This window comes from Meles meles, chromosome 7, assembly GCF_922984935.1.
Source record: "Meles meles chromosome 7, mMelMel3.1 paternal haplotype, whole genome shotgun sequence".
In the NCBI taxonomy this organism is placed as follows: Eukaryota; Metazoa; Chordata; class Mammalia; order Carnivora; family Mustelidae; genus Meles; species Meles meles.
The window spans coordinates 41,677,830-41,703,504 of NC_060072.1; positions in this window are offsets into that span (position 1 = coordinate 41,677,830).

Consider the following 25,675-nt stretch of genomic DNA (forward strand, 5'->3'; position numbering starts at 1 on the left):
GCTATTCCCATCTTGAAGCCCTCTATGACCTCCCCAACTCCCTTACCACAGGTAAAACTGATTAGCTGACCCATACTCCTCTCAGGGTGTCTATCACACTGCTGGTCTCACTTACTCACGTTTCCCCACCTTGGACACCAGGTACCTCTGAAATCCCTGATCAAAACAACATCAAGTTTGGAAACTGCTGCTCTACATAGGAAAATTGACTCAAATTACTCAAGTTTGCTATATACCTTATGAAAATCCTACCTTCGGGTTACAACTATTAGTTTTTCAAGAGACTGCCCATCATAAATATTGAATAGAAAGAAATCTTAAATATCTTCATCCAAATATGAGATTGAGGCCAGGAAGAATAATAAATAAGCAGGGCAGAAGGCAAAAAAGAGGCCACACACATTTGGAAAAGATTAAAATTAATACATAATGTACTCGGCAAAATTTTTTGAATATAGACTATATTCAAAGCTCTGTGCAAAAAGTTATTTTAAGAGGCTAGATATTATGATGATGTCAGATTTGAGAGACTTTTTTTTTTTTTAAACTAAGGCAGACTGCCACATGCAGCACCTCATCTGGATGTGTCTGGAGTCTTGGAAGCTTCACTACCATATGTTCCCATAGAAATGGGACCTTGAGAGCTTGTTTGGAGGTTCTAGCAAAGACACACAGCTACTCCTATACCCCCCACTGGAGAAGAGTCATCTTTCGGGGAAGGCTGTCCTCTTTGACCGATTGTGCAGCTTTGGGAAGGGCATACACGGAGCAGTGAGGGAGGAAGGGGACACCCACCGAGCCAGCTAGATGGGCCAAATCAACTCTGGTGATGGATGGAGTGACAGACATCGCAGCCAGATTGTCCTTACACCTAAGAGACAATTTTTTTTTTTTGAGAGAGAGAGAGAGTGAGTGTGTGACAGGGACTGGAGAGAGGCAGAGGGAGAGAGAGAATCTTAAGCAGGTTCTACACCCAGCATAGAGCCCAATACAGAGCTTCATCTCACACGCTAAGATTATGACCTGAGCCAAAATCAAGAGTCTGGCCCTTAACTGAGCCACTTAACTGAGCCTCTCAGGAACCCCCTGAGAAACATTTTTAAATCTAGAATCCATAGGAATTTGTGACTGAATATGAAGTGTAGGGTATATGAGAGGGAGTGGTCAGAGGCGATGACTCAGAATGCAAGAGGAGAACAGTGGAGTCATTCACCAAGATAAAGGAACACAGAGAAAAGAGAAAAACATGGTATGGGGTGGAGGGTGCTGACAGGAGAAGAGGGGTTCCAGAGGCCATAGTGGATAGATGGGCCATCAGTAAGACAAGAACCAGACTGGGTGAGGCTGGCTTAGATAGAGATGATATGATGATGAGAGTTTGGGAGAGACCGCAGGCCAGGCATCCTTGCCTTCTGGCTGATGATCCTGATTCACAAGGAGAAGAGTCAGAAAATCACCACATGGCCTGGAGGGACATGGTAGTGATGGAAAAGAACAATGCAATGCCTAAGAGTTTGATTGCAACACCCCAAATGGGTACTCTGCTGTCACAATCCAATAGCGTCCTCCTAAAAACTTTCCTAGATGCCTTATGCTGGATGAACTCTCACCATGGTTCAACTTCATGGAATTACCGCTTGGAGCTTAGGATATCACGAAAGGCACTGGGTTTTCAAACTGTGCCCTGCAAAGCCCCAAGGACTTCATGGAGGTGCTGCAGGATCAAAAGAACACTGAAGGGATTGAGTTCTAAGTACATATCCTAACCCAGTCAGTGAGAGTCCCTCTCAATTTCTTTTACATATTGGGCTTCTCGGAAATAGGGCATTACTAAAAAGAATTCCATTGTTAAGAATTTTTTTTTTTAAATGGAAAAATATTTAGAATTCACAGAGGTGTCTCAATCAATAATGAAATGTAACTTAAGTAATTTGTCATGCATCATAAAGTAATGTGGTTTATAAATTTTCCATAAATTACAGTGGATTTTAAAGTATCCCATTAATAATGTCACTCTAACACTTTCAGCAGCATTCCTGAGTAAGAGAAAAAATAATGATGTTACTAGTGTAGTAGGAATTTCACAAAATCCAGTTACACTCATGGGAATGTGTCATTGATATGAAAGTTAGCTTTCATAAGTCTTGATGGAAATAAATGTTGACAACTAGTGATCTCTGTGATAGCCAAAGTCCTTAATACTTGTAAGTTGTCCAATTCACCCACTTCCAATCCAGAAAAAGGGAAGAACAGATGGCTCACTGAAGGCTCAGAGAGTGGGGGCCCTTTCTAAGGGCCACAAATCAGACCTGTGGACACCCTTATACAACAGAGTTTCTTGTAAAGGTTCATAGTGATAATGAGTCAAGGCTAAAACGTATTCAGAAGAGCCAAACCAGAGCAAGAGCATCACATCTAATAAGGAGAGAGAAGCACATAAGTAGAAGTGAAGGTCAGGGTGGTGAGGAAGGAGATGGACTCAAAGCAAATTCAGGCCCTTAGATGTGTGGAGTATGGGAATGCCAAGCCACCTTCAACAGCTGGGGCAGGCAAATGGATGCTTGAGTCTACCTCAAAGAGCATTTACTCCTTTAAGCCTTGGCAACAATGGCTTTTTAAAACTATGCCTCAACTGGAGTGTCTGGATGTCTCAGTTGGTTAAGGCTTTGGCTCAGATCATGATCCTGGGGTCCTGGGATCATGGGGAGCATGGGGCTCCCTGCTCAGCAGGGAGCCTGATTCTCCCTCTGCTGCTCTCCCTGCTTGTGCTCTCCCCCTGTCAAATAAATAAATAAAATCTTAAAAAAAAAAAACCAACTATGCCTCAACTTACATGAGCATTCTTGGTAAGCTTTGTATAAGCACGAATAAGAGAGAAATACATTTTTCAGATTTGATTAACAGTATGATTTCACTGTACTCTCAGCCACAACCATCTGTGGAAATCACAAAATATTTACTGGTGTATCTTATTCAGGGTTGTGTTTCCACATGTAGTGTCTTGGCCCATCTCCTAGGCATGATGAGATATGCAAAGTAAATAAAGACTTGATGCAGGGAACAAACAGTCTTGGGGGGAATAAAAGCCTGGCCACAGGGAGCTGAAAATGAACTTTGCTGATAAGACACAAATTTAAAAATCAGAAAAAGCATCTTTGGAGAAGGAATCATTGCATACAATATAGAGACAATTCCCTGACCACACAACTGTCAGAGGCCATAACGTGATAAAGCAAAGATGGAGCAAGCAGAGAGTTTCGACCATAAGCAGTAACCATGGGAAAGGAGTTCTCCAGAGTACTAACAAAACAGAATTGGACACAACAGATAGACCAACACATTTAATTCCAGGTTTAGAGTAGGGGCTTATTAAGCCTGTTGGTAACCATTCAACTTAGAGACACCAAGACCTGTCTGTCTTTTCAAGAAACTCTTGTTCTTCTCTGTCATATCTCTTTCCCTCATATGCCTGATAATAAAAATGTTATAGTGACTTAATACTATCATTAATAATGTATAAAATATTTATTACTAGGCATTATGTTAAGTTTCTAAAAGAAATCATTTCATTTAACCCTCATAATAAACCAACCAGTATCATTAGGAATTATGGTGCCAACAGTATCTTTAACTCGGTCTCTCTATCAGCCACTCTCCATGCTTGATATGGAAGGCTGACTTTTTTGAAATGTACTAGGCAAACTCATAGTAAATTCCATTTCCAATCAGCTTGCTAGCACAAGCCAGGCCAACAGACACATGAAAAAGTGCTCCACGTCACTCGGCATCAGGGAAATACAAATCAAAACCACAATGAGATATCACCTCACACCAGTCAGAATGGCTAAAATTAACAAGTCAGGAAATGACAGATGCTGGAGAGGATGTGGAGAAAGGGGAACCCTCCTACACTGTTGGTGGGAATGCAAGCTGGTCCAACCACTCTGGAAAACAGCGTGGAGGTTCCTCAAAATGTTGAAAATAGAACTACCCTATGACCCAGCAATTGCACTACTGGGTATTTACCCTAAAGATACAAACATAGTGATCCGAAGGGGCACGTGTACCCGAATGTTTATAGCAGCAATGTCTACAATAGCCAGACTATGGAAAGAACCTAGATGTCCATCAACAGATGAATGGATAAAGAAAATGTGGTATATATACACAATGGAATACTATGCAGCCATCAAAAGAAATAAATAGAAATTCTGAAAATATCTCTGATTATTACACCCACAGATGAGAAATTAACATTGAGAAGTTTGGTGATATGCCAAAGGTCACCCAGCCAGGATTCAAATCCAGGTGCTCTGACCACAAAGAACAGACTCCTGGTCTGTATATGCCTTACTGGCCTATACAATTGGGCAGTAGTCTTATTTGTTAGACGGAAAGCTTCACATGTATAACCTTCAGATTTTATACTTTATATTAGTTGTTTCTGCTAATAAAACATTTTATTATGTGTATCTGTGAAGGCCCTTTAAGGCTACAAGATACAAGCACTTTCAGTTGAACCTGGTAGTGGGGGTTGGTTGTAAAGATGCACAAGGAACTGGAAGACCCAGAAAGGTCTTTCAGTAGCCATTTGGTTTGCCCTCCTGAACCTGGTAAGTCATTCATCTCCACTCAGACAACAGACATCCTGTGAAATGCAGTCATCATGTTACTCATTCTTGTGACTCAGCTTCCCTTTGTTTCAGCATCTGTTCAATTGTGTTCTCCCTCTACCACTGCTACTACTCTTGCTGTGTCTCATCTTAAAAATTCCCAAAAAGGAAGGATCCAACTTGGTTGATAGGTCATTATCCAAAATGGAACCCCCCTATGGTACGTTATAAAACATTTGAGGAAAGCCTCTGATGTGAAAGAGAGAAAACAAACAGAGGAATGCAAATTGGAAAAACTACACAGGGAGAAAAAAAACTCAAATTATTAATATATTCACAGAGATACAGAAAAAAATACATCCATGAACCAGTAGGGTAGATTTTTAAAAGGCTATTTGGAAATAAAAGAGTTCTTGAAAAAAAAAACGTTTAAAGATGACAGTAGAGTTAGTGTGAATAAGCCAAGAGTGGAAATAAAATGAAATACTAAAAAAATTCAATTAATTCAAAATAAGGCTGAAAAATATGAAAAATAACCAATGATTAAATGGGATAAATAGAAAGCCAATAGCATAATTGTCAATTAAACCCAACAAGATAAATAAGTACATTAAATGAAAATGGTCTAAATACTCCAATTAAAAGGCAAAGATTATCAACCTGATTGGAAAAAAAGATCCAAATATATACTATGTACAAGAAGCCACTTTAAATGTAAAAATAGGTTAAAGTAAAAGGATGAAAAAGATGTCTCATGAAACCCTGCCAAGAGCCCAGGAAAATGTTTTGGTATAATTGAAATGGTTCATATACATTGTCAAAATTGACTAAACTGTACACTTAAATGGGTGTGCTTTGTTGTCTATAAGTTATACCACCATTGAATTGATGTTTAAAAATTTAAAAATGATCGTAAAAAATAAAAACACAACAGAAATCCTGAAATAAATATTAAGGAAATCCCTCAGAAAATAGAAAAATAACAGAAGTGGTCTATAGTAGAACAATGATAGTAAAATCAGAGAGTTAATTCAGGAGATCCAATCTTATTATAATACATGTGTTCCAAAAGAAACACAAAAAGAGGAAATAAAAATCAATATCAAAAAGTGTTAACAGAACTGAAGGACTTGAGTATCCAGAGTGAACGCCCAACACAATGAATGAAAATACACCCACATTAAGGTGCATTCTTGTAAAATTTCAGGCCACTAGGAAGAAGAGCAAATTTAAAAAATCTTTCAGAGACAAGAGGTTTTACATACAAACCATCAAAAATAATGATGGCAGGGGCGCCTGGGGTGGCTCAGTGGGTTAAGCCTCTGCTTTCGGCTCAGGTCATGATCTCAGGGTCCTGGGATCAAGCCCCTCATCGGGCTCTCTGCTCAGCAGGGAGCCTGCTTCCTCCTCTCCCTCTGCCTGCCTCTCTGCCTACTTGTGATCTCTCTCTGTCAAATAAATAAATAAAATCTTTAAAAAAAATAATGATGGCATTTCAGCTTCTCAACAGCAGAAGCTACGAAACAACATAGCAATGCCTTTAAAATTGCACAGGAAAATGGCTTGCCTCCTAGAATTTTGTATCCAACAAACTATCACTCCAAACTACATAATTAAGTCTGAAGGTAGAATAAACACATTTTAGAATACACAAGCAAAAACTTTGCCACCCATCCTTTCTTTCTCAGGAAGGTACTGGAGGATGTTATCCTATAAAAAGGGGGAGCAGGCGAAGAAAAAGACACGGAACTGAAGAACCAGAGGCTCCCATACAATAAAGAAAAAAATGAAGGAAATCCCAGAATAAGATCCTAAGACAGCCCAGCAGCAGGACTTAAAAGCAAGTCTTGAAAGCCACTGTATAAATTTGAGTGGATTGGAAGTTCCTGAGGACGTTACTTCCAAAAGATGAAACTAATAAGAGATTTAGACAACTGGGTGAGAACTGGGGCTTAAATTTGTGATAAACAAATTAAAAGACTAATCATCAACAAAGAAGATAATTATCAATTCCAGGAAAAACCCAATGCTGTCTATGAAAAATAATTATAGTATACTATGTTACTCAAGTGTAACCAGCATTTGCATAGTTACAGTTATTTTAATGCAGAATATAGATCCAATGAAATTTTTCAGTACTATAAAACTTTATAGAGAGGACGGGAGAGTGGATGGAAGGGAAGTGTGTGTGTGTGTGTGTGTGTGTGTATGTGTGAGAGATGGGGTAGGCAAGGAGGGGAGGGAAAGAGAGAAAACTTCACCTCCCATAGTCAGAAAGCAGTGAATAACATCTACAACTGAAAAATTAAGCAGTAGCAATCCTCTGAAGTTGTTTGTGCTTTTCATAATGAGCATTATAGAACTATTTGACTCTCAATGTAGTACTTTGATATAAGGGAAATTTTATTTTAGAAAATATGGAAGAGACAAAAAGATACACATATATATATATATATTTTTTAACAAAGCTAAGCTGAATTGGGAGAGCAGCAGTTGAAAAGATTTAAAGAGTGAATATCACATTACTTCTCCCTCAGTCCTTCCTCATTCCTCTCATTGAGTGGATGTATCACATAAAAATATGACTAGCAGTAGGAAAGCAAGGCCCTCACAAAACTCGTTATATTATTTGTGAGACTGACATAGTCTTTTCTCTAAAGAGCTCAGCTGCTGTACTGAGAATATTAAGCATGGAACATTTCAACATTATGAAATTAAAAACAAGAGAAGTGTATGGAAAGAAATAAGAATGAGAGATTACAAAGAGAAAATGAAATCAAATCTTCATTAGAAGATAATTAAGAACAAGCCCCTGAATAATTCTGTAGCTTCCCCAGGACGTTAATGATAGAAATTGGCAGAGTTATTAGTTTTCTCATGAACCATTCCCACAATAGGTCACTCTCCCCGCTATTTATCACTTCTATCTTTTGTTGTCCTGAAAACACTCAAATATGCTCTGACCATCTGAAGTCATCAAAAACCAATCTATGCCACTTTATTTTACTAAGATTGCCTGAGTCTAGTTTGGGGAAACATATTATCAGAACTGCCTGTGGCTTAACCTCTCTGTTACTGGTGCTTTGCTCTGCCCTTTGGAAGGCCAAATAATAAATTAAAATAGTCTGTCCTGGCTCAGTCCCGCATTCCTGGAAATTTTCTTTCTGATTTGGCCTCTACTGGACCTTCGGTCATGAACTGGGGAAAAACTGGGAATACCTGGTAAGAATATTAACTCTTTGGGCTCTCAGTTTGTCTACTATTGAACAGAACTGGCTAAAAATCATTAGCCAGAATCAAAAACATCTCCTCATTCCCATTATGAGCTGGTCTGTTGATCTCCTGCTTTAGGACTCCCTTTGAGAATTTAAAAAAAAAAATTTTTTTTTTTAAAGTAGGGCTTGAAAAAGAAAATAGTGATCATTTTATCTTGCCTTTAAAATACGAAAAGAATTTAATCAAAGAGGACCTGACAATTATTCCCTTTTATTGCCCACTTTATCACTGCTAACAACCATGTTAGACCATTTATATATTATCTCTCATCATCAATGTAATTCTTTATAATAGCTATTATATCTGCAAATTACAGGTTGAGGACACCAAGGCTTTAAGCAACACAGTCTTCCCTAGAACACCTGATTGGTCACAGAAGCAGTGTGATCAGCTGGAATTGGATCTTCTCATAATTAGGATCTTCCATTATAAGGTGTGCCCTGGTAACAAAATTAGACCTATCCCAAAGTTGTTGTAAGGACTAAATAAATAAAACATACAACTAAAGCTCTGAGACCAGTGCCCTGAAAAGCGTTTAAAACATATTAGCTCTTAATGAAATTTTAACTGTCATTAGAGATCTAATAAGATAGATTAAAGGAAGATTACCTTCCTTTTCTTTTTATTTCCTCTTGTCCCTTGGCCAAAAGGAAGTAAGAGATGCAATATGCCTTTAAGTAGAAAGAGGTACATGGTTCCATGACTTAAGTCAATGCTCTTCCTCCAGCAGATCTTCTCTGTTAATCTGTACACAGGTCCTATAGGACAGAGCCTGTTCTGAGAATCATAATCCGCCTCTTTAACCAGAGTTAGGACCTAGCGCGGAACCTACAGTCTTGAGCGGGTTAGTCTTTCGGTCAGACGGTTATTGAAGGAGTCATACTACTTCCCGTGAGTTCCAGGGCCAGCGTCATAAATAAGGGGATGCTTATTGCTCATTCCCTTCTCTCCCCCACAGAGAATAGAGGTGAGCTCAAGATGAAGTTTGCATGGATTTCTAACACTCTTTGATTAGCTAACTCATAGCACCATTCTACTTGGATAAAAAACACGCCCTACTTCTAGAAGCTGTAGCTATCAGCAGCTTTAGAACAGTTACTTCCATCAAGTGCCTCTCTTAATATCGCTTCAATCCTCAAGCAATCATGCTTCATGCACTTATCTCACACTTTACCCTATGGACTCCCTCCCACATGCTACATATTCTTAACATTCATATAAATCTTCCCTTCATCCTTTCCCAACAAACACCAGCCAGTTCCAGGTGAGTTTTCTTTGTTCTCCTCACATGAACCTGGGTCTTTAATTAAATCTTGACGGCTTTTCTGAGTCAATCCCTTACCTCCCACCATCAGGCTGTTGGTAGATTCACAGCTGCTGTAAGGCTGCTCATCTCCACCTCCTTCTCTTTCTCTCCTCTTTAGACCTCTCTTGGAGTTTCTTCTAACAATAATGTGAGAAGTGAATTCTTTGGTATCCTCCTCATGTGTCTGCCCATAGGAAAGATTGAAAAAAAGAAAAAAGTCAGAATCTGGGAAACAACATTTCATTACTCACCACTCTACACAAATACTTGCCTTAATCCTGACAGCACATAAATGAATATAGATATAATTCTTCTGTTATTAGAAAGGAGCTACAATAGAGCTTCTCATAAGACCCAGATGCATGGACAATCATTCATCCATTTATGAATCCATCTAATACAAATACATTATTTACCTACCATGTGTTAATCACTGCGGTAAAGCCAGAGAGACAAAAGGGAATCAGATGAAAACTGGATTAGAGGAGGGAGGGCCAAACTAGGACCAAGGAAGCCAGTTAAGACAATAGGGCAATGGTGTAGTAGTTTAGGCAAATAATAAGTTTCTGAAAGAACCCAAACAGTGGCAGTAGAGTTAGAAAGCAGGACAGAGACACGAGATATAAGGAGGCTGTATCGGAAGAATTGTAGGCAATTTTTTTAGAAGGACGAGGGTATTTTGTGTTTTAAGAACAGGTGGAAAAGAAACAAAAGTCTTGGGTATCTTCAAGATTTCTGGGCGCGACTGGGTGCATGATGTTATCATTCCATCAAAGGGCTAGGAAAATCCATTTGGAGGGAAATAATGGGTGCAGTTATGGACACTAAAATACCTGTGGCATATCAAGGGGCAGATAACTGCGAAGTATTTAGACTAACACCAGAAATATAAATTTGTTGGATTAAATACTTGCCACAGAGTAGAATTTCATGCTCAATGTCCTCAGTGGGTATCGAAAGCTGTTTTATGAGAATATTCAGGGAGAATGGCTTGCAAGACAAAATTATCTTCACTTCAAGAAACACTAAAACACTTTCTTAGGAGCATAAACCATATTATATTGGCCTGTCACAGAACTGCTCTAACTAAAATGAATCTTATTCTGATGCCATTGTCTAAATGGAAGGTGTTTATAAGATACAGATCTTGGGAACTCACGTGTTTCTCTTCTGGAATGATGACATTGAGGATCTGATTCATGTCTTTTGCAGGCCTCCTCACCCAACCCTGAGAGAAACTCTTGTTCCACCCAGTTCCACCCAAGGGAAACTCTTGTTCCACAGTGTTTACCGTAATGTGCAGCAATGGGTGGATTTCTAAACAACGGGTACCTCATAGGCATTTTGGATTGCATAACCATGATGAGATTTCACCTTCTTCTCATTGGTTTCTTTAAAGCTTAAGGCTAAATTAAGGACTTATAGCATATTTAGCTTCATTCCTCCTGAATGATATTTTTTCTTCCTTGTTTTTCTTTGTTCCTTCTGTCTCATACAGATTTTGTGCTACTCAGTTGGATTTTCTTATATCCTTATTAGCAGTTTTAAATCATTCCTGAGACAAAATGTATTGCTTATAAAGTATTTATTCATTCACTTCCCTTTAGAGTTCATGAATCTTCAGCCTACAGATGAAGTCACTGAAGAGAATGAGATGTCTAGAGAGCACATGAAAAGAATAGAAAAATGGATCCTCCACATTTTAGGGTGGAAATAAGAGGAGGAATTGGCAAAGAAGACTGGAAAGAAATCATGAGATGACCCTGAGAGAACAGTGCCAGAAAACTCAGGGAAGGAAAACCAACTGCAGAGAATCAAATGCTGCAAGGGATGAATGCTAATGAAGTCTGAATACAGTCCACTGGATTGGATAATTAGATGATGGCCAGAAATGGCAATTTCATTGACTAGGTAGAATCAGTTGCCTGACTCCCAAAGAATGAGTCAAAGGAGAAAATAAGGATAATCCTCCAGTTACGGAATGACTAAGGCACAGAAATAAAGGGCACAGCTATAAGGAATATAGTTAATGGATATTATAAATGCATTGTGTAGTGACAGATGGTAGCTACACCTGCCGTGAGCACAGCATAATATATAGAGATATTGAATCATTATGTTGTACACCTGAAACTTATGTGACATTGTGTGTCAACTATATATTCTCAAATTTTTAAAAATTAAGATAATTCTCATGAGGCATTTGACTCAGAAGGGACTAGGAGATATTAAGAGACAGCTAGTGGTACACTTGTGACTGGGGATGGAGTTGTTTACTATACAGAAAATATTTGGGCATATGAACACTGCAAGGAACAACTGAATTAAGGGAGTAAGAAAATATGGGAAAGAGCAATATGAACCAGTGGGTCAGGTTTGGGTGACTGAAGTTTAGGGGCAAAGATGATGTTAAAGATTTCAGAGCCCAGCTGGTAGCCATGAAAGTAACTGGAATATAGGACATTCAAGAAGATTTAAGACTAAGTATTGAATTTTATCATCCATGTAGATACTAAAGTCATCCAGGATCATGGCATGACTTGTAAGACTGTGATCCAGTTGCCAAACCCTCAACAAATTTGGAGTGACTTCGATTGGATGACAGCCAGAACAAGCTAGATGGTAGCATGGACAGAAGTCTATGTCCAAAATGAAAAGTGGTTTTGCTTAAATGTAAAAAGAGATGGTGTGCCAGGGGTAAAAGGCAATACTGGGAATAATCTAATGCTGCCTTGGAGCCCATGGACTCTGGACAATTGGAGGCAGTTTTAAACAGTCTCCTGTTGAGACCTCTGTAGGCAAGGGATTGGAAGAGAGAGACCCAGAGAAGGAACTTCTGGTAGGGCTGGAAGGTGGGAGATGAAGTGCCACTCTGTTTTTTGTTTGAGAAAGATTAAAGATGGGGGTTAGAAGAAAATCATATCCACCCTTTCCCCATTTCCTTGAAAAAGTGGAGATGACCATACACACACAAGCCTCCAAATGATTACCTATACAACAGTTTAAGACGTCCAGCGTGGAAAGCAGATCTGAAATGTTGAAGAAATGGAAGCTGCTCCTAACACAAAACAGTAGGTAGCAGCTGCCATAGTGTTTATCATGAGTGACCTTTTCTATGAAACTTCTATTTATGTGGAAGAGGAAGAAGAAGGGAGAAGGGTAAAGAAGATGACCACATCACCAGCGAGTGTCTAATTTGTTGGGGTGGGGGGGGAGTGGGGAAAACAATGTTTTTAAGGTATTAATAAATCTAATAGTTCTAATTAGAGACACAGGGCACCCAATCCTTTCCTTTTAGAACTCACGGAGAATGAATTGTTCGAAAAGCTCTACTATCATCTTGGGGGAAGAAACCCTGAACTTGTTTGTATCCTTTCATAAATCAAAGGATATCAAATATACTTGACTGTCTTGCTTATAACTTTTATTTTAAAAATTAGTTGCTTTCATGTGTACAGCTTAAGAAAACACCTATTAGTAGCTACAGTCACTTTGATGTTCTAGTAATTCTCAGTGAAAATTTTTAAGTGAAATATAGAAGTCCATTAATGTATCACATGAGGTTCAAACTCTTGGGCTTGGGAGGAGTGATCCAAGTAATCAGATTTTTTCTGCAAAGATCATTTTGTATTGCATGTTTTCACACTTAAATCTTACAGAGTTTTAATTTAGAGCTTTGAATACTGCACAATCCGGGGAGCAGCCAGATTGACACACTAAATCTTAATGTTCCTAAATTAAAAAGTCAGTAGCTATTTGCCAACTAAATTTTCAATCTGCTACATCAATTCTTGCATAAAAACTATACCCTCTGGAATTCTCCATTTTTATAGCTCTCTTCCTCATAATGAATAATGTATATTTGACGCAGTATCCAGCTCTGCCCTTTTTGTTTTAATTTTGTGTATTTTTATAATTTTATAGGTGTATAATGTTCTATAAAACTAGAAAGGACTGTTACAGTGGTTATTTCCAACATAAATGGTGCATCATAAAAACAATTATAATATTATAAATATTGCTATCTTCCTTTCACCAAAACAACCCACAACCAATTTAGAATCTGGAGCAGCCGAACTGTTCCAATATTGCAATCTTACACATTTGATTTAAAACAGTTATTTACCCATCATTATTATCTGATTTTTGAAACTATACGTGCATCTATTGAATACCCAGTTCAAAGTAGAAGCGATCATTTAAAATGAACTTGCTTCAAGTAGATCTTCCTGAAAGTTAGAAAGTGAAAGCTGTTACGTTCATTGACATTTTCTGCTATCGAAGTGCCCCACTTCAAAACAGAAAACCGAACCATAGAAGTAGTACAATTTACAGAAGAAATTGGACATAAAAGTTTTTATTGTATTTAAATAAGCTTTTTCAGATCCACCACCTTTCACCTGACCAGTCAGGTGAAAGTCAGTCACCCCACCCATCACCTTATCTCAACTTCCTTTTACATTGGCAGTAAAATCCGACAGTGTTTTCTTTTATGGCTTATTGTATTGCTATCACACTAAAAATAAGAATCCGTACTCCAAGAATATTTTTACAGTTCTTCCTCATTTTCCTAATACTTTTGTAATTATTTAATCCATACCATTTAACTTATAATGAATGTGAACTAGAGTTCCGATTTCCTTCCTTCCTTCCCTCCTCCCCTCCTTTTCTTCTTTTCTTTCTTCTTTCTTTCCAAATGTAAGCCAGTTACTCCAAAACCTTGTATTAAATAATATATTCTCAGGGAGCCTGTGTGGCACAGTTGGTTCAGCAGCCAGCTTTTGGTTTCAGCTCAGTCATGATCTCACAGTTGAGAGACCGAGCCCCACCTGGGGCTTAGCACGGAGTCTGCTTAAGTTTCTCTCTCCTTTGACCCCTCCAATCATCTCTCTAAAATAAATAAATAAATCTTTAAAAATAATAATTCTTTCCCCATTGATTTTTTTCTTAAAGATTTTATTTATTTATTTGACAGAGAGAGATCAAGTAGGCAGAGAGGCAGGCAGAGAGAGAGGAGGAGGAAGCCGACTCCCTGCTGAGCAGAGAGCCCGATGTGGAGCTTGATCCCAGGATAGAGGCTTTAACCCACTGAGTCACCAAGGCACCCTTTTCCCCATTGATTTTAATGGCAATTTTACCATACACAAAATGCTGGCATTAGTAATCGCTTACAATATCCTTGTGCTTATGACAAACCAGGCATTATTCTAAATACTTTACACATATTGCTCTTACAGCAACTCTATGCAGGATGGACTATGTTATCCCTGTTTGATGGATATGAAATATGAAATAACAAAGGTTTAAGATTTTCCTAAGGTTACACACCACAGTGCTCTCTTCTGCCGCACACCTTGTCCTGAACTCTGTTCTGTCCCATTATCAATCCCTCAGCAGGCATCACACTTTCATTGACTGTAACTTGTGATATCTACCAGGGAATATACTCTTCATTGTTTCTTTTGTTTCCTCAGTCCATCTTTAACATAAATTTCATCATTACCTTGAGATTCTCAGTCCACTTTTAACATTCTCAGTCCATCTCTAACATAAATTTCATCATTACTTTGAGAAATTAAAAAATATAACTTGAATGGAACTGTATGAAATTTACAAATTTGAGGGAGAACTGGTATCTTTAGAACACTGTATCATTCCATCCAGGAACATGCCGAGACTCCTCATTTACCAGAATCTTCTTTTTATCCCCCACATTAAAATGTTATGGTTTTCATCATTTAAGTTTCATATACTTCTTGCTAAATTTATCCAGAGCCATTATATTTTTTCCATAGTTTTTCATGATATTCCCTGTCCCTTTCAAGTAAAACATGTCAGAAAGTTTGTGATTCATACATATTTCTCCCATCTTACTGAATTCTCTTATTTGTTTCTAAAAGATTTTCAGTTAACTCAGTTGGGTTTTGAGACATTTATTTTCTAAAGAGAAAAATAATTGTACCATTTCTTTACACTGTCTAACCTTCCTTTGGTTTCCTGTTGCATTGCTTTGATTATGACTTCCAGAACAATATTAAATAAGGTGGTAAGGCAGAAAGTATTAGTTGCCCCAGTATCTGTTCTCTCCATCGTCCATAGGAAACCCTAATTTTTACATGAACACATGACTACTCAGAATAAGGGCTACAGCTTCCAGCATTCCTTGCAACAAAGTATAGCCACTGAAGCAATTACTAGTCAATGTCAGCAGAATTATGTGGTAGCATCCTTTAAAAACCAGCAAATACCACATTTGTCTCCTATCCTAATTGTCTTTTTCTCCATTGTCTGCCTTAAATACAGATATGCTATCTGGAACTTGAGTTGTATCCTTAAAATATGAGAAAGAAGACCACCCCCTAGGAGTAATAGAATAAATCTGGGTACCTGAAGAGGCCAGGGAGTAGACCCACTCTGCCACTCTTATCAGCCCCCTCCCCTGTGTTCATTCTCTCTCTCTCAAATAAATAAATAAAATCTCTTTTAAAAAATAATGGAAATATTACTTGTGTTTCACTACTTAGTATGGTACTTACCATTGGATTCTCATGTATATTGTTTCTCAATTTAGCAAAGTTTCCTTCTAACTCTAATTTATGAAGATTTTAAAATAAGAAATGACTATTACTTTTATCAAATGATTCTCCAGCATTTATTTAGATCAGCACAGTTCAACAGAACTTTCCACAATGATGGAAATATTCCCTTCTGTGGTAATTCAACAGCCCCCAGCCGCATGTGACTACTGAGTACTTAAAATGTGGCTAGTGGGAATGAGGAAACATATTTTTAAAATAATATAATTTCTGTTATTCAAATTTCAATTGGAATAGTTATATGTGATTAATATATACCATGTTGGACAGAGCAAAACCAGATGATTATATAGACATTCTCTTTTAGTTAATAGAAGATATTGAAATAATAGGTATAGTAATGCAAAACCAACCCTTATTTCTAGAACAAAATCTTGCTAATGCTAGATTTGACTTGCTAATATATTATTAATGTAATAATATGGAGAAAATTGCATTCACCAGGATTCCTAGGGAAAGCACTATATTTGTTCAGAAGAAAGGCTTCATAAATCCCTTGGGGTGGCATATAAGACCTAGAGGGGATGTGCAAATAACAAGGATAATAGAATTTGCTCTCCATAATTGAAAGGGTATGGAATTTTAATTCCCAAACAGAAAAACTGAGAGGGACAGAATAGAGCCTGAGAGGCCAACTACTACTTGAGGGAAGAAGGAGAGAAAAATAAAACATTAGTGATATTGGGAAAAGGAACTGGGAAGAAGAGAAATTTCAGGTAGAAATTTTTCTGCAAGATTCCATATACCATGAGATATAATTCCTGCTTTGGTCTCCACAAATTTTCAATAAAGTCCATAAAGGTTATTAATGTTGTGAGGGGGGTGTGTGTGTTATTTATTGGATGTCTTATAGATATTCTATTTTCTTTGTCCTCCCAGCCATGCGGTAGGATTTAATTTCCTCAACCTTTAAAATTACTTACGACTTCCACTGACAAATAAATGTGAGTGGAAGTAATACGGGTCATTTCTAGACAGAAGCTTTTAATGCCTACACATGGTTTTCCATATTCACTTTTCTCTGCCATGGCTATTGGTCATGTTCCAGAAAACGTAATGTCTGGCATGTATAACCATAAATGAGGACTATATTCAGCAAAGTCCACAGTCTACTTGTGGTAGACATGGGGTGAATGGCAAACAGATCTCCGTTGTCTTAGACCACTAAAATTTTTAGATTGTTACTGCAACATAACCCAGTCTATCCTAACCAATATGGAAATTGTTAGTATGGAGTGGAGTGCTGCTGTATTAAAAACAACAACAACACAAAATATTTGGCACTGGATTAAGGAATGGGAGATAGATGGTGAAGAAAACGCTGTTATAGCATGAAAAGATGAAAATCTATTTTATACAGTGAGAAATCGCTTGATGCAAAATAAAAACAAAAGCATATAGCAAATATAGAGAATTACGTCCAGAAAAGAATTGTGGTTATACTGGTACATGAAGATGAATGAAATCAAATAGGAAAAAAGTCATCAATGTTTCTGAGGGACTTGTACTGCAGAAGTACCACCAACCTAGATTAAAAAGTTATGACGGTAAGACAACCACAGGTCTCAATCTTCTATGGAATAGAAAGTGGGCAAGTAAAGTTGTTTGCTCCAATCAAGGACACAGTCCTTGATGCCCACTTCATATATAACTAAAGGAAATAAGAGCAGAATCTCTTAGAGGTGGAAGCTAGAGCAATGATGAAGAATGGATGGTCAAGGGAGGGAACTCAGGGCTAGCTTGAGGAAGAATCCCTATATCCATAAAAGGGGCACATTTCCTGTTACACTCCTATATATATTGAGTGTCTGAGGGGCAGGTAACATTTTTAGTTCAGAAGTCTCTGGAAGCTACAACCAGTCTTGACACAGTCTATTAGGCCTTACCTCCTTCTTGATGAAGAGACTATCACACATTACCCAGAGATCCTGAACTTTGACACTGGTTTTGTTAGACTACGGAAATTTTGAGTAGTCTCCCTTAGATAGGAAAAAAAATGGACTTTGAATGTAGAAAGGAGAGTAAACCAAGTAACTGGCAACCAGAAAGGAGTTCTCTAGTAATCATTAGGACTATTTGCAAATATTGCATTTCTTTCTACTTCCAGAATGAAGGCAAGATTGTTCTTACTCGACTTGTAAAAGTTAGATGCAACATGTGACTTGCCTTAGCCAATGATATCTAAGTAGAAATTATTTATAGGGGCACCTGGGTGGCTCAGTGGGTTAAAGCCTCTACCTTCAGCTTGGGTCATGATCCCAGGGTCCTGGGATCAAGCCCCACATCGGGTTCTCTGCTCAGCGGGGAGCCTGCTTCCTCCTCTCTCTCTCTCTGCCTGCCTCTCTGTCTACTTGTGATCTCTGTCAAATAAATAAATAAAATCTTTAAAAAAAAAAAGAAATTATTTATATAGATACATGCATGTATATACACTCTATATATACATATAATACATATTATATATAATATATAATATATATAATATACATTGTTAGTATATTATTATATACATAGGTACTTGAATATAATATATAGACATAAATATATATATTTATATATAATATGTAAATATATATTAAAATATATATATATAATCTCTCTGACAATGCATTAAGAGCCAGAATATGATTCCCCATATCTCCTCCCTCTGTCACTAAAAAATTTCCAAATTTCGACACTCTGAAAGCCTGTATCCCTGTGTGAAGAAGTCCCCAGCTGACCCTCAGTAGAGGAAGCAAGAAATAAGCTTTCATATTTTTAAACCACTATGAGTTTGGGGTTATTTGTTACCACACCAAAACTGTGTATCCTGATGGATATAATGTGATTGGGTTTTCCGAGTAAACCCGAGAAGGGGGTGGGTTCTGTACTCAGTGATGCAGGGCCAGATAGTGTCATCCTGAGATGAGGCAGATGTCTTCTGGATTATATTCAGGACATAGGCATCTATACTCATGTACATTCATTGTTTTCCTTTTGTGCTATGATTTTTCAGTTTTTGTATTAGTTATGCTAGCCTTAAAAATGGGTAGAAAAATTTTATGGGTTTTCCCCCCTATAATTTGGAATAGTGAGAGGAACAAATGAATTGTCTGTCCCTTAATTACTCTTTTAGTTTCCCTTAGAAAACCATTATGATCAAAAGTATTTCACTTAAAGGTGAAAGATACCTAAATTAAACTAGCTTTAGAGAAGGAGAAGAAAAAGGAAATTTATTACTTTTCATGTAAGAAAGATAGCAGTGACTCAAGCAATGTTGGGATCTTTCTCTTTTCTTTCTTTCTCTTTTCCTTGACTTCCCTATCTGTATCTGAGTGTTATATCTGTATGTGTGGGCACACCTGTCTTAGTCTCCATCTCTCAGAGTTTCTGACCATGTGTCTGTCCTTTGTCATCGTTTCCCTGTCCACATCCCTTTCCCTTCCTCTTCCTCTCTCTCGTCTCTCATTGTACATGGGCTTAATTTGTGTGGGAAGGGGTAGCTGTGACCCTTCCCAATTACAGATTCACATGATCCTTGTTAGAAATCCAGAAAAGAACTTTTTCCACAGATGCAAATACAAAATTATAGAAAAGAACTCCAATTAACTCTATTTGGATCACATGATCCAACATGATGGATTTTTTTTCTGTGGCCAGAAATCAGGGTACTGTGTTTTCCCACTATCATAGTATCATATAATTGAGGGGGGGGAGGATTTATCCCCAAAAGAAGGAATGGTACTGACCAATGTAGGAAAAAAAGAGAGAGAGAGAGAGAGAGAGAGAGAGAAAGAGATGCAGGCAGAGACGTAGTTGTTAGGTAAACTCTACAGATATCTGCCCCCCAAAATATGGGCTTAGCTCTGGAGGGGAATAAATCTTTAGCAACATTTTTCAATTCCTTCCACAATCATTGGTCTGCCCAGGTTTTCCTAACTGTGTTTGAGTCAATTTTGATAATTTATATATTTTTAGAAAATGTAGATTTTCAACTTTATTGGCAAAAAGTTGAGCAGGCTTTTCCTTAAATGTCCATCAAAATGTAAGCCAATGGCATAATGCCAAGAGCAAATTGGTAAAAGCTATTCTCTGGAGGACTAAAACAAAAGTATTTCAGGCTGCAGCTCTCTCTTGGTTTGGCTTAATCCAGGAATAAAATTGAGTGTCTAGAGAATGGATGGACTGCATATCCTTCAGGCAATTCTCCATATATATTGCTTTTCACAATTGAGCTTTTGATAGGTACTGGGCAGCAGAGATTTCTAGGTTATAACCTCTGACAAGATCTTGGAGCACAAATTATTTTACAATGCTCGATTTCATACGTTTCATTGGTCAGTCAAAATGGAATGAGTTGACAGTGTCGTATGAAAGTTGAGACAGCTAAATAGGATATGTCTGAAGAGAAAACACAATGTCCGTCCATAGAATAAGTACTTATGGAGAGGGCCAAGCTTTTCTCAGAACAAAACTGCTGAACAAAACACAACACAGAATGACAAATAACATTCCGTGAGAGCTGAGAGAAGCTACCATGCCACTGTCAGACAATACAGATAAAGCAGGTGGAAAAGAAAAGCATCATTAGGGATTCATCAAGAAAGTCGTAGTGGATGGGCTTTGTGAGATGAAAGGGATGTCAGAGGGCAGAAGGGACGCAGATGAGCAAGAAAGAACTTCATAAGCATGTCTGTGAATATATTTCTTTAGAGTTCAGGGAATGGCTGAAGGAATAAAACAAAGATTGGATGAAAAGAGGAAACAAACTGTTGTCCAGCCACAGTAGTGTAAGGAGGGCCAAGCCAAACATTGAATAAGATTTGGCAAGTGACCTGAGGTACCAAAGACCCTGCAGGTCCCAGCCCCAGCTGAGCTTCCAGTGGGATTCTGCTATATGACTGACCCTAGCTACAGTCCCATAAAGCAGAGAAAGAGTACAGCTAAGCTCTGACTGTATTCAAACCAACCCTGAGAAATATTATAATGCTCATTTTAAGCCACTGCATCTGGGCGTGGCCTATCCCACTAGGTATATGCTCAGGTCTGGAACTGCTTGCTTGATGTTGTGCTGCCCTTATAGCAATGTGAGCAAAGTAATGGGCCATATCCTGACTCTTAACCAATTTTCACAAAGGTCCTGTCAATTTCTTTCTTCTTTCAGAAGGAGGACCTCAGAGGTGGGGGTATGGAAGAAAAGAAGTGAGTCCAGTACCAATGTTGTTAACTATACCGTGCCTATCAATTCCCCTTATACAAACTTTTTTCCATTTTCCCCACATTATAAAATGTGTTCCTTCATAATGATTTCAATGACACTTGGAATTACTAGATTATATAAATCCAAACTTCTACATTTTTCCATTAAGATGTACATGATGGGGGAGGAGTCAAGATGGTGGAGAAGTAGCAGGCTGAGACTATATCAGGTAGCAGGAGATTAGGTAGCTTATCAAACCATTGCAAACACCTACAAATCCAACAGGAGATCAAAGAGAAGAAGAGCAGCAATTCTAGAAACAGAAAATCGATCACTTTCTGAAAGGTAGGACCGGTGGAGAAATGAATCCAAAGCGACGGGAAGACAGATGGCGGGGGAGGGGCTGGCTCCCACCAAGCGGTGGAACAACAGAGCACAAAATCAGGACTACTTAAAAGTCTGCTCCACTGAGGGACATCGCTCCAAAGGCTAAACCGGGGTGAAGCCCACGCGGGGTCAGCATGGCCCCAGGTCCCACAGGGTCACAGAAGGATTGGGGGTGTCTGAGTGTCGCAGAGCTCTCAGGTATTAGAGCAGGGAAGCCAGCTACAGAAACGGAGCTGAGGAGTGAGCTCTCAGCTCGGGGTTACCTTGAACCGGTTGCAGGCTGGGTGAGCTCGGAGCGCAGCCGGAGGCCAGGGAGAGGGGAGCAATTGAGCGCTTTTCTCCAAGCGTGGCCAGAGGCCAGGGAGAAGGGAATGATTGAGCGCTTTTCTCTGAGGGCGCACTGAGGAGTGGGGCCCCGAGCTCTGGGCTCCCCCGAGCCAGAGACTGGGAGGCCGCCATTTTCATTCCTGTCCTCCGGAACTCTATGGAAAGAGTTCAGGGAACAAAAGCTCCCTAAAGAGAACTCGAGCGGATTATTTAGCCCGGCCCCTGGTAAGGGCGGTGCAATTCCGCCTCAGGCAAAGACACTTGAGAATCATTACAACAGGCCCCTCCCCCAGAAGATCAACAAGAAATCCAGCCAAGACCAAGTTCACTTACCAAGGAGAACACTGGAATTCCAGAGGAAGAGAAAGCAAAGCATGGAACTCATGGCTTTCTCCCCATGATTCTTTAGTCTTGCAGTTAATTCTTTTTTTAATTTTTTTTCTTCTGTTAAATTTTTGTAATTTTTTTAACTTTTACCCTTTCCTGTTTCAATATTTTTAACTAATTTATCTTAACAATACCTTTCATAAAAAAATAATCTTTTTTGAACTTTCATTATAAATTTTGTTTTTCATCTTTATAGGCATATTCCAACCCTTCATTGTGTTTAGCCTTATATATGTTCTTCATTCTTTAAAATTTGGGGAGGTACTTTCTTCTAAGAGACCAAAATACCCCCAAAATTAAGTGGGTGACCCTGTTCTAATCACCAGTCTAATATATATGTATTTTTTCTTTTTTATATTTTTTCTTTATTTGTTTTCTTTTTTAAATTTTTTTTTCTGAACTTCTTTTTATCCCCTTTCTTCCTCCCACCCCCCACGATTTGAGGTCTCTTCTGATTTGGTTAAAGCACATAAAGGTCTTTGCCACCCTTTTAGTATTTTATTTGCTCCTTCATATATTCTTATCTGCACAAAATGACAAGGCGGAAAAATTCACCACAAAAAAAAGAACAAGAGGCAGTACCGAAGGCTAGGGACCTAATCAATAAGGACCTTGGCAATATGCCAGATCTAGAGTTCAGAATGACGATTCTCAAGGTGCTAGCCAGCCTGGAAAAAGGCATGGAAGATATTGGAGAAACCCTCTCTGGAGAGATAAAAACGCTTTCTGGAGAAATAAAAGAACTAAAATCTAACCAAGTTGAAATCAAAAAAGCTATTAATGAGGTACAATAAAAAATGGAGGCTCTTACTGCTAGGATAAATGAAGCAGAAGAAAAAATTAGTGATACAGAAGACCAAATGACAGAGAATAAAGAAGCTGAGCAAAAGAGGGACAAACAGTTACTGGACCATGAGGGGAGAATTCGAGAGATAAGTGACACCATAAGAGGAAACAACATTAGAATAATTGGGATTCCAGAAGAAGAAGAAAGAGAGAGGGGAGCAGAAGGTCTATTGGAGAGAATTATTGGAGAGAATTTCCCTAATATGGCAAAGGGAACAAGCATCAAAGGGAACAAGGAGGTGCAGAGAACCCCCCTCAAAATCAACAAGAATAGGTCCACACCCTGTCACCTAATAGTAAAATTTACAAGTCTTAGTGACAAAGAGAAAATCCTGAAAGCAGCCCAGGAAAAGAAATCTGTAACATACAAGGGTAAAAATATTAGATTGGCAGCAGACTTATCCACAGAGACCTGGCAGGCCAGAAAGAGCTGGCATGATATATTCAGAGCACTAAATGAGAAAAACATGCAGCCAAGAATACTCATTCCAGCTAGGCTATCATTGAAAATAGAGGGAGAGATAAAAAGCTTCCAGGACAAACAAAAACTGAAAGAATTTGCGAACACCAAACCAGCTCTACAGGAAATATTGAAAGGGGTCCTCTAAGCAAAGAGAGACTCTAAAAGTAGTGGATCAGAAAAGGAACAGAGACAATATACAGTAACAGTCACCTATAGGCAATACAATGGCACTAAATTCAGATCTCTCAATAGTTACCCTGAATGTTAATGGGCTAAATGACCCAATCAAAAGGCACAGGTATCAGAATAGATTAAAAAAAAAAAAAAACCATCAATATGCTGCCCACAAGAAACTCATTTTAGACCCAAAGACACCTCCAGATTTAAAGTGAGGGGGTGGAAAACAATTTACCATGCTAATGAACATCAGAAGAAAGCTGGGGTGGTAATCCTTGTATCAGATACACTAGATTTTAAGCCAAAGACTACAATAAGAGATGAGGAAGGACACTATATCATACTCAAAGGATCTGTCCACAAGAAGATCAAACGATTTTAAATATCTATGCCCCTAACATGGGAGCAGCCAACTATATAAATCAATTAATAACAAAGAAACACATCAACAATAATACAATAATAGTAAGGACTTTAAAACTCCCCTCACTGAAATGGACAGATCATCCAAGCAAAAGATCAACAAGGAAATAAAGGCCTTAAGTGACACACTGGACCAGATGGACATCACAGATATACTCAGAACACTTCATGCCAAAGCAACAGAATACACATTCTTCTCTAGTGCACATGGAACATTCTCCAGAATAGATCACATCCTTGGTCATAAATCAGGACTCAACCAGTATCAAAAGATTGGGATCATTCCCTGCATATTTTCAGACCACAATGCCCTGAAGCTAGAACTCAATCATAAGAGGAAATTTGGAAAGAACCCAAATACATGGAAACTAACCAGCATCCTTCTAAAGAATGAATGGGTCAACCAGGAAATTAAAGAAGAATTGAAAAAATTCATGGAAACAAATGATAATGAAAACACAACGGTTCAAAATCTGTGGGACACAGCAAAGGCAGTCCTGAGAGGAAAATATATAGCGGTACAAGCCTTTCTCAAGAAACAAGAGAGGTCTCAAATACACAACCTAACCCTACACCTAAAGGAGCTGGAGAAAGAACAGCAAAGAAAGCCTAAACCCAGCAGGAGACAAGAAATCATAAAGATCAGAGCAGAAATCAATGAAATAGAAACCAAAAAAAAAAAAAAAAAATGATAGAACAAATCAATGAAACTAGGAGCTGGTTCTTTGAAAGAATTAATAAGCTTGATAAACCCCTAGCCAGACTTATCAAAAAGAAAAGAGAAAGGACCCAAATAAATAAAATCATGAATGAAAGAGGAGAGATCACAAACCAACACCAAAGAAATACATTTATAAGAACATACTATGAGCAACTCTACGCCAAGAAATTTGACAATCTGGAAGAAATGGATGCATTCCTAGAGACATATAAACTACCATAAATGAACCAGGAAGAAATAGAAAACCTGAACAGACCCATAACCAGTAAGGAGATTGAAACAGTCATCAAAAATCTCCAAACAAACAAAAGCCCAGGGCCAGATGGCTTGCCAGGGGAATTCTACCAAACATTTAAAGGAGAATTAATTCCTATTCTCCTGAAACTGTTCCAAAAAATAGAAATGGAAGGAAAATTGCTAAACTCATTTTATGAAGCCAGCATCACCTTGATCCTAAAAGCAGACAAGGATCCCATCAAAAAAGAGAACTACAGACCAATATCCTTGATGAACACAGGTGTAAAAATTCTCACCAAAATACTCACCAATAGGATCCAACAGGACATTAAAAGGATTATTCACCACGACCAAGTGGGATTAATTCCAGGACTGCAAGGTTGGTTCAACATCCACAAATCAATCAATGTGATACAATACATTAATAAAAGAAATAACAAGAACCATATAATACTCTCAATAGATGCTGAAAAAGTATTTGGCAAAGTACAGCATCCCTTCCTGATCAAAACTCTTCAAACTGTATGGATAGAGGGCAACTACTTCAATATTATCAAAGCCATCTGTGAAAAACCCACCGCAAATATCATTCTCAATGGAGAAAAACTGAAAGCTTTTCCATTAAGGTCAGGAACATGGCAGGGATGTCCATAATCACCACCACTATTCAACATAATACTAGAAGTCCTAGCCTCAGCAATCAGACAACAAAAGGAAATTAAAGGCATCCAAATCAG